At 41.3% G+C, this 20,608-nt stretch overlaps 1 long non-coding RNA gene across 1 annotated transcript in view; it reads right to left on the minus strand.

Annotated features, from left to right (window-relative positions):
• The window catches only part of LOC117223067 (uncharacterized), a 150,256-nt gene extending 130,394 nt beyond the window's left edge, over positions 1 to 19,862 (minus strand). The window contains exon 1 of the long non-coding RNA XR_004490833.2: positions 19,471 to 19,862. This is a non-coding gene — a long non-coding RNA (uncharacterized LOC117223067). The remainder of the gene's footprint in view (positions 1 to 19,470) is intronic.
• Positions 19,863 to 20,608: the final 746 nt, after the last annotated feature.

Raw genomic sequence — 20,608 nt, forward strand, 5'->3', positions numbered from 1 at the left:
AACAAAATCGAATAAGCCCGTTGATTCTGACAAAATTGGAACTTGATGTTTGGTCGACGAGGTGCAACAACAATATACTGTTTATTCGAATTGCGTTCAATAGATTGATACGAGGTCCGAAAATTTGTTGATTCGCACGGTGTGCAAACATTGTTATTACATTATTACCGGTATAGATTGATATTATACAAACAACCGAGCTAGTTAACCGAGAGAACAACGAATAAAAAGTGAATTAAAATGTGGTTGATGCAAAATATAATACAGTTCAAGCATATTTTTAAAATGTCATCCGGAATACGGATTAAAAATATATAAATTCCACTCCCTTTTAAAGCCTGAGTTACAACATGACAGTCTTATTTGATCACTCTACTATAAAACTCACTGCAATGGCACTGAAAGAATAAAACTGTGGGTATCCTATTCCCTTTATTTGCCATAAATGTAATCCTGTGACCTCTGATCTTACCTGCTTCCACTGGAAAATAGAACTGCGATGTTTCATATCTTGTTTGTTAAACAAACTGCACAGAGATCGCATCGTTTATTGTTAATAATACATTCTTCATAATTTCAACATATATTTGTAAAAATCGGTCATATATTTTTTTGAATAAATTTTTCTTTTACAATTACCTTCGGTATTTACAATTTAAAATTTAGTAATGATAAAATGCATTTGTTAGAATATCACAAGTCCGTTGCTTCGAACTCCAAAAAGAATCTATCAACATCTAAAACTTCGACTATCAACTGAACAACCTCAAAAATTTTATAAAACTTTAGCTTTTTTTTCATTGAATGAACTACAAAATTGGAAAACACAAAATTCCTAGCCAAATGTAGTACACTTCACAATTATCACAAAAATCAATTTTCAAATACGAACAAATAAACCAGTGACCCATATACGTACAATAGCGTTAATAATTACAGACTCGAAGTAAATTTTTCATTTTTAACGATATTTGAACAAAAACTTAACAAAACATATTCGTATATCTCTATATTAGAAATAACAAAAATAGATACTTACAAATATAGTTCCTACTTTGTGTGTGTGTGTGTGTGTGTGTGTGTGTGTGTGTGTGTGTGTGTGTGTGTGGTTTTTGTTTAAATATCGGTAAAAATGCAAAAGTTGCTTGTCGAATTTATAATTATGCACACCGCTGTGTGCATAAGAAACAAGTCAGCCAACACGTTTCATGAAATTGATTTCAGATACAACAATCTCGAATCGAGTGCTTCGGATGACAAGAAAAACAGGAACCGAAAACAGCGAAGTGAACCGATCGGTGAAAATGTGAACGGCGCGTCCAAGAGTCGTTGCACTGAAAGTGTCGAACGAATACGTGGTACCGTACGCTCGACGGTGGATCGGAGTCGGTCGCATTGGAGGGAGCATTCGATGCACCGGTGCGCCGCGATAACAATAGAACAATAAACCACTACTAATAATAATATTAGCCATGGCGATGTACCGTTCACGCCCTCGGCCCGTTTACCGCATAAGTCATAAACCAGCCTTTCTGGCGCAACCCGCGCGCCTCCATGGTAAACACACGATAAGATCCCCGCGTCAGACGATCCGGCAGCCCGACCTAATTCGGCAGCCTCCGTCTGCCATTAAGCCTAAGGATCGCCGGTAATTAATTCGTCGGCGGAGCTACGTCGTCGTCGGCGGTACGTCGGGATTGGGAGCCCGAAGGATCGAGCACGTAGCAAAGTCGGGTCTGGGTTACGCCACTCTACACCGCTCCGGTTCGCGCCGAGTCGGCGACGTATTCCTTTCGGCCCCTGTATCGCTGTGCCCTAGTCCTGATCCCGGCTGGCAATACGGCCCTTTTCCTCACAGACCATCGGCGGAGGTTCGTTCGCAGAGTTTAACCAGGGCTCGCTATCGACCTCGCCGAGCAACCTCGGCGTCTGCGTCGATGTCTGCGTCGCGCAGACGCCCCGACACGGGCCGGGTGGTTCTCCAATCGATTTCAGATTTTCCAGCATAACGAGGCCGACTGCTGCCCAAAAATTCCTGTACGCGCACCGACCCTCCCCTGCCCACCACCGCCGAGCCCGCAGCCCGGCTCTGTCTCCGTCTCTTCTTCGCCCCAGCCGGCTGTCAACCCTTTCCCACCCCACGGCCCGGCCGTGCCGGCGCGGCGCTCGTTTCTTGCCCTTTTCGTTTCCCTTCTGGGTTTTCTGGTGGACCAAAGTGGCCCGCAATCGATTGTCGATATAGATAATTGGGGTATCTACCCGCGTTCTACCATTGAAAATTTCGTTCTCTCGCCTTTCTCCGTTGCTCCCTCTGTTTCCTCTCTCCTATCTCTCTCTCTCCCTCTCTCGCCACCGTGTTCCCACTCTCTCTCTCTCTCTCTCTCCACACGGGTTTCCTCTCGACTACCTAGCCACCCCCCCGTCCGTTCTCCCGGTTCTCGCTATTTCCAGCTTCAGGGGCCGCCGTACGTTTTTGTTTCCGCGCGTTCGGATCGTTCGCGCCCCGTAATCCGGTAGATCCTTTATCGGGCACGTAAAAGAAATTTCGCCGGCGGAGTAATGCGATTCATGAGACCGACTCTACTTGTTTCCCCGCGTGCCCGTTCGCGCAAAGTAACAGATCTAATTTGGCCGTGATAAGCGCCGCCTTCGGGAATATCCTTCGTCTGATTTATCTTGCCGGGGCGGGTGCCGCTGCCGCCGCGCCGCGCGCTTCTTTTCTTCCGTCCGCGATCCGAGAGATCTCGGCCGAACGGGATACTCGTTCGACGCCGATTTCAAACCGACAAGATTTTAACCTTTTAGGCACGACGCGCCACTATAGTGGCTTCCGCGGATGTCATCTCTCTGAACGACGCGCCACTATAGTGGCTTGCTCTAGGTCATCGTTTCAATCAAATAATCGTCTTCATATGCATTGTTTCACACTTCTTTTGTCTTCACATCGATTTACAATATACAGACTATAACTGTTAACAATATACAGACACTCTGTACAGTACATATCAGACTCTGCCGTCCAGAGAAATAGCCTTGCGCAGAATTCACAGCCCTAATTCAGTACCTAAAAGGTTAAGCATCGGTTGTACGCCGGCGAGCCTATCGCGAAACCGAGGACCGATCGACTAGATTTTGCGATGTTGACGTGGAATCGTTGGTTCTTGAATTTTCGTTGTTTTGAGGTCTCATTGGTGTTCGGGTAATCTAGAGTGTTTACGCTAGATTTACGGGCCACAAAGAACCGCTGTATTATGTTAGTTTATAAAAGTAACAATAAGACGTTTATTCTGATTTTTAACGAGTGTTATTGTAACATTTGCCGCAATAGAAATTGAATAAATAACTCATGAATGTATCTTTACGATATGAATAAGCGTAAATTAAAAAATTAGTGACCCGTCATTTTGACGTTAATGGAAGTACGGCAATTTCTTCCTAGCTCGCGCTCGGTTTGCGCACAAAAATGGACAATTTGGGAAGATACGATTATTCGAGCCTTGCGTCTCGTTTTTATAGTTGTCGACAGTCGGTAACTATAAAAACGAGTTGCAAAGCTCGAACAATCGTATCTCCTCTTCTCAAATTGTCCATTTTTGTGCGCAATCTGAGCGCGAATTAGGGAGAAATTACTGTATTTGTTTCAATTGTTAATCGAAGCGCGAGACACAAATAACGAGATGTTGCTTACGAAACGTATGAATAAGTAAAGAGTATGAACGAGGACGATATGTTTATGCGCGTTATGTTTTAAGCGCTTCCACGTGATCGCAAACATTCTCTTATTTGGAGCAACCATCGCGAAACCAACGGTTTCCACGCATTGTACCTTTATGAACACATTCCAGTGCGTTTCTTTATGGGGTACTTCATTTAGCTACGCTATCGCGCTTACGTGTCATAAGCATTTTTTTGTTAATCCGTAGTAATATCATCGTACATACTCGGTTTTAATTCATCCGTTTCTCCATAAAGCAAAAATAAATGCGTATTGCTAAGATTATATCATCTCTATTCGTATCCTGCCACTAATATTGCAATTAATACTGCAACTCTGTCAGAAAACATTCAATTTTGTAAATCATGACAACGCTGTGCTGTTATTCGAATGTTTCCATTCAACTGTTCAGTCGTCGAATTATTTACAATCTTTGGCGAAGTTCTGTTGACTTTACAAAAGTCACAAAACGGTAAGTTTCGAAAGATTGTCTTCAGAATTTAGAGATGTGACTTCCCGTTTTAGTGTTGCAGTTGTGATCTATTGTATTCCAGAGTAATCGAGAAGTTAAAGCCGAATCGATGACTGTAAGAATCGCTCAAAAACAGTTTTCCAGTTCCACGAGTTACCATTTCCACGTACGTTCCAGAGACATTTTCAGCAGACCCTGCTGTTTCAATCCCTTGATCAAACTCAAAGGAAGAAAGCAACCCACCGGCATTTTATGTTTCGGTAGAAGTCTCTGATTCTCGGGTACGTTTTTCGAGATGCGGTGCCAACGACTCGGCTGTGGCTCCTTATGAGTTTACGGTTCGTAAAATTTTTTGCGATAGAATGAAATTGAGAACCCCGATACCATTTATATTATTTTAAAAAACATTGAATCTACTTGGGCCGAGTAGGATATATTCTATTTCGCCCCAGTTTCAAAGGTGGCTGACAGTGTAGAAGATGTAGATTCGTATCTGTAACCTAGATTACGACTATCATTACGCGGTGATACACGTAAAAGCTTCATTTTAACACTGCGCTTGTTCCGTTCTCATTCGTGTAACCGTCCGAATAAAATTCTCATTTTTTTATGACTAGTCTCTTGATATTCGTTATTCCAGCTTGTCTTACTTTCACCGAGAATGCCTTATTCGATACCATTTGACCGACGACGATTCCGCCGATATTAACACGTTGAATACCATGGGGGTCACCGGTGACCGGCACTTAACTTGATGGTGACGCCATGGGGGTCACCGGTGACCGGCGCACCCAAATTGATAGAAATATATATAATTTAAAACAAATGTCAATATCTAAAATTTTGTATTATTATCATCGTCGATTCAAACAGTGACCCCTGTCGCAATTAACATGTCAAACATGGTTATACACTGTAACTTATCTATTGCAGATAATATTTCAACATTATATGTATCACATAAAAGAAAATTCATCGTGGCGCCACGGACAATTTCTGTAAAACCGGCGTGGTATTCAACGTGTTAACTAAACGACACGGTGAAATCGCCGATAATGTTTACATCGACACTCCTTTGACACACGCACACACACACACGTATTGACTTCGTGTTTACCTACCAATGATAGTCACCACTCGGTACGACTGGCAGGTAAACATAAAGTCACCGTCGGTGAGCGTCGATGAAAATATTGTCGGTGATTTCACCATGCCGGCTAATTACTATTGTCGGCGAAATCGATGTCGGTGAAATGATGTACGCTAAGACATTGTCGGTGGAATGAACGTCGGTGATTTGATACGTACCGCTCGATTGATACCATTGTTGTACAGAAATGTGTTTTCGATTAGCTGGTCATGGATCTCTGAGATTTATGGTGTTCATGCAAAAAAAAAACTGATTTAGTGTTTCATTTTTCGAACCCATAACTCATGGACTAAATGTCTGGACTATTCTTGTTTTTTTTGGAACGTGTTTTATAATTTTATTTTATTCGTGTCATGGATAAATGTTATTAGCTCCAGTGATTGATTACTCCATAGCACGCGTTCCTACTATTTGGATTCCGTAAAGATTTCCATTTGATATTTGTTTCGCCGTAATCATTTAAAAATAATATATTATTCGGCTAATAATATTTCTCGACTGAGGATCCTTACACGTTTCATATTTATATTAACTTTAATAATACGTATCTTGTTTAAAAGGTTTAAAGTTTTAAAAGTTTGACAATTCTCATCGACAGTGTTCGCTGTCTTAAAAAATATCAGTATTTCGATCGACAGATATTGTCGAAACTGTTAACTGTTATTCTGCATTATTACGAGTTCAATTTAAAATGATTTTTATGCCTCCGTTATCGTGCACGATAATTCAATATTCAACAGACAAAACATTCGAAACGAATTCGTTCCTTAAAATAATATTCTATAAACTTCGAACAAACACGTTTGTTATTTTCATTGAAGTTATTATTTGTAGGGTCCCATTTGTTATTTCCATTTGTTATAAAATATGTCCAATTCTGCATTGTCATCAAAACAGCGTGAAACAAATTTCGACCGTTGTATTTCTCTCTCATCGTGGCGCACCGTTGGCTGCGAGAGTTATTCTACGATTTCTATATATATATATATTTTTAACGAAGAATTATCTCGTGGAATTTTATGCGACCGACGGCGGTCCAGTATATACCGTTATAATATCGGTTTTCGACAAGCGCTTCCGTAAAGTGTTTAGCAGAATTTTATTAACGTATTCTACCGGTCGCATTCACGGAATGCTAAATGAGGTAAAGGCATTGGAAGTTGTACCGCGACGATTCTTATCGCTCGGATCATAGGCGAGCCGGATAAAAGCCAACTCCTGCAAGAACGGCAAGAATTATTGGAGATCCATATAGATTAGGGGAGAGGAATTTAATTTAAATAAATTGGAAATATTGAATAGGTTCGAGCCGAGCTTTCCGCTTGGAAAGCTGAACTACACTCCACTTTGAACGGTGCTTTTCACATTTTATATGTTACCGATGTAAACCGAGAAAGAAGGTCAGAAAGTGTAACTGTGCAATCTGGGTCGGCGTGAATAATACCCTCCCCGAATAATTTTTAAAATTATGGAGAAAAAGCCCCCGAGGAATCTATTATTTTCGTAATTAGACCTCGGATAATAGCCTCCAGTGAAATTGGAGATTTTCAATTCCAGCGGAGTGCGAGTAAACACAATTAACTTTTTCCGACCGAAATTCTTGGTTCACGATAAAAAAGAGATGTCGCGAATTATTAAGAGAAGCGATAGCGAATGCATCTGATCGATAGATATTCGCTGGAGAAACTCGAATGAAATAGCACGATCTTCGATGTCGTTGTCGGACATTTGGGCCAATGTTTTATCGTATATGTATTTCGGGAAAAACGAGAGTGCCAACTGTGATAATTAATGCGTCCGTATACTAGACATTTTTAATTAAGGTTTCTTACGCATAATACTGTTTGAAAATGTAAACGTTGAAACAGGTGAAGCGTTTCAATTAATCTAGCGGTACAACTTGAAAGAGGAATTTATTAATTCCAGAAGTTCTGATTTATATTCTACATATGAATGAATCTACCCCCTCTATGCATACTGTGTAATAAAATTGCAATTTACTTCTGAGAAGAGGGGGTAATTCGGAAGAATTTGCGGAAACTATTATATTATGTTTAAATGATTAACATTTTTAAAGAAGAAGGTAAAATGTTCTTCGTTAATTAGTCTTTAGCACGGCGTAAGACAATTATGGTTTCACCTGAAAATTTTTTATCTACTATAGTTATTAGCAACAACTCTAATATGGATGATTAAGCGTATTACAATATATGTTTACAGAGAGAGAAGAAAGTACGTTTTGTACGAATGAAAAATTAAGATTAATAAATAATAGGGCAATGATAATATTTCTACAAGTTCTTTCTGCAAAATAAAATAGAATAAGCTATCCAAATATATATATCAACAAAATTAGGCTAATTAATACATATAGAAATGAACTCTCGTTCATTCTAAAATGAAATTCCAATTTTGTTAAAAAATGATTATAGGAATTCGAGTAATGAAATGTTCCCGATTATTGTTAATCTTTGACTGACGAGGCTTGAGTTTGATTTAGTTATTCAACAGTCGGTTACTTAATTTTGGGCCAGTAAGGCGATAAATATCGCTCTCAAAAAAGCTCGATCGAAAATATGTAAATGAAAATTGAGAAAAACCCCAATGATTCTTCAAACCCGTAAAAAAATCGACAGAATATTTTCGTCCGACGAGACGTATCAGTTCAACGAAGCGAATCGAAAAGACAGCTGATGTAATCGTATGTAGAATGTCGCACCGTCATCTTCCGGCTCAAGACGAAACGAATTCAATCGAACGCTTGCCCGAAATACCGAATAAAAAGCGGGGAAAAAACAATACTCGCTGCGTGCAAAAAGAAGAAAAAAAAAAGGTGAAAACCCCGTGTGAAATCTAATCGAAATGATTGAGCAAAACCAGCGCGTGCAAACAAACGAACGCGTGTAACATTCAAATCGAAATGTTCCCGATGGAATGGATCCGCAAATTCGTCGCGCTTTCGACGCGTTTCAACCGCGGAGTCAATTTTTTCCCGTATGTTGCGCGAGTGTCGGTCGAGTTGACAGACTATGCCGTCGCTGTAACTAGCAACAGTCATCAGACCAAGGACCAAAATCTGACGCGAATATTTCCCGGTTTCCGTATAGCGATGCGCAAAAAAAAAAGAAACGCACGCAACACGCCGACGGTTTTTTATCGCAGCATCACCGAGGCTTTCGACCAATCGGCAGAATTATACCGATATCGGATGCGAGTCGAAAGTATAAGCGAAGCAAAAGGCAAACAGGGTCGGTCAATTCGAGCGCCTCAAGAAAATTGGCCCCCTCCGATGTTCGATCTCTTTTTACACCGCCCTCTATCGCCCTCCATCTCTCCCCCGGTTTCAACGCGTCCCTCCGCGGCACTTGGTCGTGTCCGCTGTATCATGTTTTGAGAAGATAGTAGAAACGTCTCGATTATGGCCAGACGTGCGCCGCATACAATTCCCGCGTCTTTCAGCGGTTAAAGCGATCGGTATCGTTTCTTCCTTACCTTTATCATGATCCTGACACGTTTGACCCTGTCGGCGTCGATATAGGGAAGCGATATATATATATATATATATATATATATATACATATATATCTGAAAAGTGCCACGGGATTTTCCCGGAAGCTACGGGACTCGGTTGAATTTGTAATACAAGGCAATCGATAGCCGAGGGGGTCTCTTGACGAGTCAACCGGAGATCGCGTATCGAGTGACACTGCCGTTTCTACCTGATTTTCAAACGAACGCGTTTCTCGCTTAACAGAAGGGCACTACGCCACACCTCTCGCACACGCGCACACGTACAACGGCACGCGTACGAACGCGCGAACACTAGCGGGTGGAACGGGCGAGTGCCGATTTCGCACATGTTCACGCACACGAACAGAAGGCGCACGTGTTTTCCCAATTTTTTCCCCGTCGCGCTCGCCCGGCAAAATACGTTCCATAAATCACGGCGCACTTATAAAAGGAGTATGCGATCGAGGCTAACGCTTCTTGAGAGCCATCTAACGCGATATATGAAGAGTAATCGGTGTAATAGCGAATTTTATTACGTTTGCCGGCCAGTACGCTATCGGATCCTTTCGGAACAGTTGGTCGAAGATAAGCTATAGACAATTTTCAGCATCGTTCTCACGATTTTCGACTATCCGTTTCTAAACGTTTCCCGTCACATCGGTGTGTTTCGATATTTTCGCGAATATTTCCCCGACGCTAGAGATGGTCGTAACGGATTTTTATACAGTTCAATATGCGAAAACATTTAATAATATTCAGTTTACATCGACTTTCATGAACGCGATGTGACAAAACAAATACAATGAATGTTTCAAAATAAACATTACGCGCGTGTAATATCTAGAATCTTTTGTTACTAAATTCTTCTTTTTTTTTTGGTTCAGAACCAGATTTTTCAAACTATTCCATTCGACTCCATTATCCGCGATCACGCAAATTCGTGCATGCACTCGTACTTCTTTCATTCTTTGGATTCGTAACACTCGTTTCTAGAACTGTGCTCCGCTCATTGGCGAGCTCTCTTATTAATACTGAAAATAACAAGGTCGTGCGTGTAATATTTAGAATTTTGTAAATTCTACTTTTCTTTGTTCAGAACCAGATTTTTCAAACTATTCCATTCGACTCCATTATCCGCGATCACGCAAATTCGTGCATGCACTCGTACTTCTTTCATTCTTTGGATTCGTAACACTCGTTTCTAGAACTGTGCTCCGCTCATTGACGAGCTCTCTTGTTAATACTGAAAATAACAAGGTCCCTCTTCACGTCTCTAAGTACATTATCTGTATGCACATATATCCATTATCGATCGGAGCTTACCACAATGTGCCAAATAATCTCTAGCAAAGCCTTCGGTTTCCTCCTCGCGTTACTCTGCGCGAGATTTTCTTGAAAATCACGCCGAGCGTTCTATATCAATCGCGAAAAGATTGAGGCTCTTATCTCCGGCCCGAATGACCGGTATCAAATGACTATCAAAATCTGGGATCGTGATCATCGAGGAGACTGGGTCACTCGAGGATTCGAGGCACGGTTACAATCGTTCCCCCCGGTTCCGCTAATCGAATCAAATTGAATTTCCATCCTCCCTTCGATCGTGTGAACCCCGCTGGATAGACCTCCGCCGGTGTTCAGTCCCCTGGGAGTCAATAAAAATTAACAATCGATCTCGGAGAATAGAATTCGACCATCGAACGCGCGCAATTAAAAACAATACGGCAAATATTTACGCGTGAACAGTTTATGCATCGGGGACGTTGAATCATTATAATCCGCGATCAATTTGATACAGATTGTTCAGATTTGGCGCGGCTCTGTGCGAGCAGTTGTCGCAAAATAAAACGAAAATACGTCTGCTGTGATTTAACACTAAACCTACCGCGGTCAAAGTGACCGCTTTCTTATTTTGCAATTTTGCAAAGTTCCGAGACTCTTTCGTGGAAAACGCTTGAACAAGTTTATATTAGTGGAGCAAGTTTTATAATAAAAACTTTACAAATTTTAAATAAATTCGGTCTTCTCACTTTTGTGAAGCAGTACGTGCCAGTTAGTATTACTGCTTGGTAGGTTTAGTGTTAATATATCTATAGTATAGTAATAGTAATTGTATTATATGTATATATATATACTATATAGACATATTATACAATTACTATTACTATATATATTACTATATTACTACTACACTACTACTACTATATTACTATATTCCTATTACTATATATATATAGGTATAGTGTTAATATATCTACGAACGTGAACGTCCGCGTCCTAAATTTCGTATGCTCGAAAAAAAACCGGTGAACGATCTTCGAACTTTCGGTACGGTCGATGGGTCACCATGAAAATTAATTTTCAATTCTGTATGGGGAATCGCGTTAAAGCGTTCACGCACACAGGGACACCGCGGATAGTCGGAGCGATTCATAATCATGGTCGAGTGGAAGATTCGGCTAACGACCGATGTACCATCGTACGTTCGAATGGTTTCGATCCAGTGAAACACAGTCGACGAAACAGACGAATGCTTTTCCGCCGGTAAACAATGATGGAACTACAAAGGAGGTCAGAGATGCATTTGGCGAACGTCAGCTTTATTGTTCCGGCCGCGGCGAAGATCTGAAGCAGCAAAAGCTGATTGATCGCAATCAGAATTTCCGTGTTCGGCCCGGGAGTAATCGTATACGGGGGAGCCGGGGATTGTAAGCCTGAATCCGCGGCCTCGGATGCAAATAAAAAATGCATAAACATGCGCCGGGATATGATATCGGGATGGGCGAAATTCCTGGAGCGGGGCGCGCGGCGATGGTAATCGCGGGGCGAGGGAGCGAAGCGGGGGCTGCCCGCGACGGATTTGAAATTCCGGGCAATATTGAAAATTAAAATTCTAGCGCAATATTTGTTACGCTCGACTTGATACGCTTTAATATTTACACGACGCTTACGAGCTCCCGTGGACCCCGCGAGTCTTACCGGCAACGCCGCCTGCAACTTCCCCGACCCGTTGCAACAGGCCGATGCGACTGCTACGGTGCTGCACACGATATTCGTAAGTCACCGTGCATTTACTCGGTCTTTGGGCGAACGCATACTTGCCGCTTGCAAATATTAGATTGCACGAGATGCGCGAGCGTTGTCCGCGGATTACTCACTGCATGCTAAGCAAGCGTCCTCCTGTCTTTAAGAAATTACATTGCAAATGCTTATAGAGCACTCGAACCGGAACAAACAAGAGCTACGCGGAACAAATTAGCAGGGGAAGAAATGCTTTCCGGCGAATTCCAGCATTTTTGTAAATATCCGCTATATATGACATGTTTGATGTATCTTTTCGAAGAAATCTTGGCCGCTCGCTTGTCGACGGTCAGGGTACGGACTGCGTATAATGCGCATTCATTATCTGCACTGGGATCATAGAAAATGTAGGTTATAAATCATTTCTGTTTTTCCAATCGAATCTTATTGTACCTTAGCTGATTATATTTAATTATTTCTTTATTGTATTAATTTTAATAATATTATAATATATTAATTATTTACATAATTAAATTTGCTGTTATTTCTAAGAATCGAATTACATATCTGGTGGTTGGATGACCGAATTTTTATATAAAAATTGTTTGTATTAATTGCATGATACGGAAGCTATACCGATATTAATTCCCTCGACGAGTAATGTTATTAATTCTTATCAATTTTAACGAGTTCGAGGTACAACAGTGTTTTTAACTTATTTAAATGGTTTTACTGTTTTGTATATGACACACCAACAGCCCTGCTATGTCACATTTTTGGCGAAATGTTTGCACCCATTTAAATACGAAAAATCGATCAAAAACCGTTATACCGAGGGCACCCTATAACCACGCCCCTGGTCATGGTGGAGAGTTAAACATTCGCAGAAAGCGGTTGTTATTCGCGATCTATCGAATGGCACAATCGTAGAAGGTACCTGAAAAATTGCACGATTCCATGAGCAGGATGAAAATGGAGGAACCAAATTAAAGGGGCAAACATCTTGAAAAAGTAACATGAAAGTCCCGAGCGGATCCTAAATTTCCTGTTACCTTGGCAACGGCATAAGCACACTCGAAACTAATTGAGAAGATACACAAAATCCTCGGGAACACAGGATTGCGATCGATGAAATCCGATTAAAAGCCGCACGTAGCGCGCTGCGCGGAGCGTCGCAAACAAAATCCTTCAGTTCGATATTAAATGTAATTCTTCAGCTGGCTATTGCCTAAAAGATGAAGCAGCGCGGCTCGGCGAGGCCACGCGCGCTGTGGCCATCCCCGTAGCACAGGGCCAATTAAAATCGCTTCCTGCAAAGAACGTTTGATACAACCCCCTCGTTTAAAGTTTCCGCGCGCTGCCCTTCAGCGGCGTTCAATTTGATCAAATTAGTGCTTACTTTGAGCGCAAAGACGTGTGTCGGCGCCGGTTTCTGTTTAACTTCTATTTAAGCTCAGCCGTGTCCGTCCATCTAGCCCATTACCGGTCCGCAGAGTATCCTTTTAATAATCCACCGTCTGTGTGTGTCTCTCTCCCTCTCTCTCCCTCCCTCTCTCTCCCTCTCCCACTCTCTCTCTCTCTCTCTCTCTCTCTCTCTCTCTCTCTCTGAGTGTGTGTGTGGCTCGGCTGAATGATACACCTCGCGTAGTTAAGGTAAATATCAGATTGGCCCGAAATACGGTCGCTAACTATTTCGCGAACGCTTATTTGCCGGAAACAAATGGTTTCCAGCTGAATAATTGGCGTGACCTACTTCAAAAGGTTTACTAATTATGGCGAAGATGTTATCTCATTTGCATAGGACCGAGTAAATATAACCGGCGAGTTGCTCTCCTACGGCCCTACAGAGGCTTATCTTCGGCGGGGAGAATTTTCACGAGCACGCCAGTCGCATGTGATGGCACGCTGCTGCCATTTCTTCAAGAGCTGGCCAAATTTCAATTCGGGCTATGTAGCAGCTTTTTGCTGCTACGGCAGATTTATAGCGTACACAGAGAGAAAAAGAAATGTTATATAAACGTCGGTCGTTCAACGATTTATTAAAAAGCGAAGTATAAATAAAAATGCGAAATTCGGTCAGCGACATTTATTTACTTGCTGTTCCGTGCCAGCTGTGTTTGCCGCGGTCATTAAATTAATAGCAAATAGCGATACCGCTGGTAATACGAAATTCGCAAATGCTGATTAATTCATTAAAAATTAACAAAACTAATAATCCGTTCGCTGGGACTAACCAAATACGGACGACTTCGCATAACGATAAATTTTGTAACACTGTAGATATTGTACTATAAACAATTTTCAACAAAATACAAACACTTGAAATTAGGCTGCATTTATGCAGTTTACGGATAAATAACAGTGCTATAAAAATAACTATCTACATTTTATGCATTTACAATTAAAATGAATAATAAAAAAAAATGCAATTTAAACTAACTGTAAAAATTTAAGCACATCCATGCATTAATTTCACCTTATTCAAATAATTAAAGGAAATGAAAGATTTTATTTTGTTGTTGCTTCTTGCAATCGATTCGAATCGTCTTTATTTTGCACAACAATCCCCGTTTCCACAGAAACGTGTGGTTTCTTTCGTGGAAATTGTAGAAAATGAAAATATTAATATAATTATTTCCGAGGACATTTTGAAATTAACGTTATAATCACTTTTCACGAGAATTATCTTATAAATTACATTTATACCGGTAATATCAGCCGGCCTGTTTCGTGTTTTGCATTTTTAATGAAATTGTGGAATTCAGCGAGCACGGGAAGATAAGAATACGAATTTTTATGAAAATCGTGTGAAATTCTGAAATTCGGCCAGCTTTTCAAGAACCGGCGCGGCGCCGCCGTGGGATGCGACGCGTTACACGTATCTACGTATTTTGTTTAATAACGTTTTCATAAGCTTTTCGAGGGTGATGCGGCCCGGACAGTGTCTGTCCCAATTTCCGTGCCTCGTTGCGTCCGTATAAATAGACCGCGCTTGAGCCCGAGTGCGTGGAACTGGCAAGATCAGTTTCGTTTAATTAATTATTCAATTATAGCAGAATCGCGTTTCGCTGTGTTCCTGTGAAGAACAAGGAGTGTGTTGAATTTCTCCGACACTCGTGCAGTTTTCCCTTTGCTTCCCTCCTCTGCTAATGTTACTGTATGCATGCATCAACACTCAAGTTCCGTGAAACCTGCTTCTGTTTCAGTTTACCTCCACATCGCCGACATTCTCAGTTTGTTGCGTGGCGTCAATCCCCGGTATCAGTTTAATTTTTTGTTCGATATCATTATCATTATTCGTTGGAAAGTATGTTGATTATAAAAATTAACAAATGGGAAGGAGAGATAAATTTTCCAGATCCGTGTTGTTGAAAGAGCTGAATCTTTTTTTCAGTAACAAAATCTTGATCTGCAGTTTTTAGCTTTATCAAAGTTTTATGTATTCTTCTTAACTTTTCTTTTTGTTCTATAAAGATCTATTTATTGTACAAATGTTAGTAAATTCTTTCGACCTTCGTCCCAACTTCCAGCCATACTCTAACGATCAACCAAAATAGAAGTCTAACTGTTGTACCGATACAAATTGCTGTTGATATTAATTTGCAAATACCGTACATACATTGCTACATGTATCATGATATCTATTTGTCCATGCAGGCACCGCAACATATTTCGACGCGTCTACAGTATACGGGACTTCGGAGCAATGAATCTCCATGATTCACGCATCATCGATTATTTCAGAATGGAAGATCGTATTTGCTTGCTTAAAAATTGTTGACGATCAGCAGTTACTTTTATTATTCATGGTAAATTATTTCTGACCATCTCCTTCCCTTTACGTTGATCCTTACTCACTACGAACATTTACTACGAATGTATAAATATCACAGAACGATTCTTCAAAAATATCTGAACTGCTGTAAAGCGTTAAAGAATTTACTGAAATTATCTGGAAAATTATTAACTGGAAAATTATCTGCGTCCTACAAAACTGACTAATATCTGTCTGTTCAAATATATTATTATTAACGCGAGAGCCAAATATATTACCATTAACGTTAGTATTCTGCGAATGATACAATCTTTCTATCGATAGCGTAATTATGGTACACTTTTTTAATAGTGCAATTATGATATACTTAATTAATAATATAAACAAGATAAATTTTGATAATAACATCGACACGATCTTTATAAAAAAAGAAACTGCGCTGAATCGATTTTTATAATTAAAATTTTCGCGGAGGCACGTGTACGTGACTCTAACCGTCAATGTGTTAACGCAAATATACATAGTGCTCGCTGCGATAGGTATAAAAAAACAGTTTATCCGGTATATTGTTTCATCGTGTGAAATACAAGGAGAACATTATGTAAATATGTTGTTCTTTATCTTCATGAAGTATTTAATAAAGAAATTGTTTGCCCCTTATTACATCGATTATTTACCTACTGTAAATTTGATAATTAAGTCGGAAAAAACGGGAGTATGAGCGTCACCATGTTAATTAGACTCGAGAAGCAAGGCTCCATCACGAAAACGTCGCGTTTCCGGTTTCCCTCGAGCTAACGAAAGGTTCTACATTTAATCGGAGTTTCTTTTCGGAGCTCGATTTGTTTCTATCGATCGAGGCAGGATTAAATGAAACGTCGATCGCAAATCACACCAAGATCGTGAAAGAGCGCAGGAATGGAAGAAGAAGAGGAGAAGGGAGACAAAAACTGTGAGAAAAGGTGAGATGTATATAGAGAGTAGCAGAGACAGTAGGCGAGAAGTGTAGAGAAAAGAGTAGAAAGAGAAGGAGAGAAGTATAGACAGAAAAGTAGAGAGAGAGAAGGAGAGAAGTATGCAGAGAAAGATAGAGAGAGAAGGAGAGAAGTATGCAGAGAAAAGTACGGAGAGAGAAGGAGACAGAGGGAGAGAGGGAGAGAGAGAGAGAGAGAGAGAGAGAGAGAGAGAAAGCGATAGTGAGAGGGAGAGGGAGAGAAAGAAAGAGAGAGGGAGAGGGAGAGAGATAAGCAGCACGATCGACGCATATTACGTTCCAGGTTTGACGAGTTGGGATAAGCAGAGCTTGGTGACTGGCGATCACCGATCACGGATCGTCGCTATTAAATTTCCATTGTCCGCGATGCTGTCGATACTTCTGCGTTACTATGGCCGGCGTATGTATTCGCGCTTCGGCCCCCGTCCCTCTAGAATTTGTAAAGCATAAATTTACTTTGATCTGTGGCCGATTCCGGCGTTCCTCGGACGCGTCGAGCCTGTCTGCCAACCCCCGGCCACCCTCCGGCCACCCCCGGGGGCTTCGGTCCTCTGAATCAACAGCCCGTCGCAACCCCGTTCCTATGGCCAATACCGTTATACGACCAATCACGAGGGACAGAGCAATTCGTTCGGCAAATTAGGTTAAATCTGAATCTTGGTGGTCTCGTTTCCCTGCGGGCTCTTCCCATCGATTATCCGGGGGCCGCGGGAGAAAAGAAAGGGACAAAGGGCTGGGGCCGGCTTGAATGGGTGCGGCGCGTGTCCGGCCGGAACGGAAAATGAAAGACGAATGGCGGATTATGAAAAATTATTTCGGATCGGTGAGCGACTCGATGGCTCTCTTGCTCGCGCCTCTGGTTATTAACCCTTAATTGCTACGCTTATTAAAACCTACGTGACCACCGTCAGCGTACTCGCCGATGTTTATAACTTACTTTTCTATAAATGGAACCGCGTACGTGTTGCGATCGATTAAACACGCAACTTTTGTTTTGAGAATGCTTCGCGATAATAATTGTGGTCCGCGGCATATTAATTTTCTCGCTGTCAAAACCGGAAGTTCCTCTTAATAGCCGGCAGATCTCGACCGGTTTGTTCGCCGTAATTTAAACTCCAGCATGGGACGATTTGTTAACACGCGCGGGCGTGTTTGTTCAACGCGTTTACTGTAACCCGGGTGTATGCGCGCCGACCCTCGCGTTTGTTCGGTCACGTTTCTTTTACCTTATTCGAAGTTCGTCAAAACTTTTCGGGAATATCTTCTTTCCATCGGTCCGGGCAACAGTGGAATCGTTGATTGGCAATCGCGATCCGGGTGGTGTACTTCATCGTTGCCGGATAGAAAAATATTTTCTTATTAAAAATAGAGATTCTTCCTCATTTTACTTTAAAATGTAATTTCTTCGTGATAAAGGGATTGGAGATGTTTATGTAAATTCGAATTTCCGTGGGCGATTTATGAAAAAAGGAATTCTACCGGAACTCGCAGAATGAAATATGTATGAAACTTGACAAATTATTGTGCTTTGCATATGGACACGCGCTATAAATTCATAAAATCCGCAATTTCGTAATACATAAAAGTACTGGCGAGTGTAGAATAATAATTCTTTTCGCCTTGAACGGGTCGAAGGTCGAATAAGCATTCGATCCAATTATTGTTATTTTATATCAGTATTTCAGAATTATGTGTTATACAAGTTGCGAAATGAAAAAATAAATGAGAATCCGTAAGTTTGAATAGTTTCAGACATCTCGGATAGGAATAGTCCAAGTACTATACCCTATGAAATATTATTATATCGAAGATGTCCACTAACACGCTATACTCGCAGCTGTGTATACGTTACAGCTATCAAAGGGGTAATAAGACGGCAATAATTACCGAAAACTTGAGTGCAGTTTCAGAAGGGCAGTATTGACGCTAACAGCATAGAGAGTTTCCAGACAGATGCCTATCTAGCTCCAGTAAGCTCTAGAGCACTATAGTTTTTGATAATGATTATTGCACAGCTAAATTACTCGACTCGCGTAATTAATATCTCGCATAAATACTGTTTCCCAACTATTCCAGATTATCTACAATCAACAACATGTTTTTAAACTTAATTAGAAAAGAGATAAGAAATCGCAATAAAACAGCGACTATACTTAAGAGACAAGAAATCGCAATATATATATATATATATATATATACAACCGTGTTAAAAAATGAAGTATTTTATTTTATACTTGAGATTATCGAAATACAATATTTTAATTACTGAAATTTCACTTCCTATCTGAAATACTATTTTATTAACACTGTGCCGTCCGGTGGTACCACTTTGGTGCCATTTTAAAAAACTGAGATAACGTTTGAACTATATTTCTTGGGTGTTAAAGGGCAGCAAGCTAACTATAGCATTGTGCTTATTTAACTAAGAATCAAGTACGAAAATTCTTGGATGACATATCTTAATTTTAGGAATTTATATTACCGCCATCTTCGAAATATTTTTTTAAAATCTAAAATTTCCAAGCTATTATGCCGGCGTCAAACTGAAGAATCATATCTAAGATCTGCGGACGGTATAGTGTTAAAATTACGAAGAATCTATTATTTAAGGCAGCATTGAATTATTTTGCCTTCAAATATTACCCAGCACCGGCTGTATTATGTGTTTGCAACTTGATATCTGTAAAGCTAAATGAACACACAGTGATCTCGATTGCATCATAAACAGTAAAAGCAAGAACCACCCATACGTCCGGATACTTGATCATGCTATTGTACACACATGCCCCGATTTTATTTTGCATCAGCCAGAAGAGTTTTTGATTGCGTCGCGTACCTTGGCAGACCGAGGCCGCGTCCGTATCATCGTCAGCGTCGCTAATCAATCTTCTTACATCGCAGGTTGCGCGGCTGGAAGCAGAATGGCACCGCGGAGAAACTGGAAACGCTGTCAACGTAGCCGACAAAAAGGACCATCGTCTTGGTACGTGGCTCGCCGAGAAGCAGACGCGGCCCGGTGACTCCGCCGGAGCCAAAAGAAAAGAAACGGTGCACGTACGCGGCAGAAGAAGTGGCGTTGCCCATTTATCGGGACGATTTACCGTCCACCCATCCCTCCGTGCTCGCCCACCGCCAGGACCCCCTCTGGCCACCCCGACTATCCGTGAATTCGAACGGTTATATCACCGGAATTTCATTTCTGTCCGACCGCGGAACATTACCGTCCGTTCGTTCTGTCGCACGAGTTGTGAGAGATTTTCCTGCCCTCATAATTCCCTCTCCGCCGTTCCCCACCCTTCTCCTTCATGGACCACCACGGATTCCGCGGAACGACGTACTCAATAGCCGCCAAAAGACCACTCGTATATTTGTCGAAAATACCAAACGCGCAAGATGTCCCGAGGTAATCCTTGCATCGTTTTCTTGTACATTCGATTCGGTTGATTTCTATCGCGACGCTGCACGGGTCCCGCGATGTCTCTGCGAGCCACCGACCCTCCTCTATCTGCGAAATGCGATCATCGGAGGTCTTTGGTGTCCGCCGGTGTTCGTAACCTTGGAACCTGGATCGCTGTTATCGTCCGCCACGATTATTCGAGCCTTGCGGCTCGTTTTTATAGTTGTTGACAAGCGATAACCATAAAAAATGTGCCACAAGGCTCGCACAATCGTATCTCTTCTTCCCAAATTGTCCATTTTTGTGGACAATCTGAGCGTCAGTAAGGGAGACATTACTGTATTTACTTTGTTTCGTTTGTCGTCGACAGATGCATGTTTCACTTTTTTAACGCTCAACCTACCGACGCTTTTTCTGGCAGTGAAAGTAACATTTAGGCAAAAGCATCGAACGCGAGCATCGATTCAGCAATTTTCAAACGAAAAATCTGAAGTCGTTCTTTTTAACCAGCTCAGCAAGTTTACTTATCGCGGACACGTTTAACTGCCCAGAATCGATTAACGAAACTGAGACTACA

Source organism: Megalopta genalis, chromosome 4 (assembly GCF_051020955.1).
Source record: "Megalopta genalis isolate 19385.01 chromosome 4, iyMegGena1_principal, whole genome shotgun sequence".
Classification (NCBI taxonomy): Eukaryota; Metazoa; Arthropoda; class Insecta; order Hymenoptera; family Halictidae; genus Megalopta; species Megalopta genalis.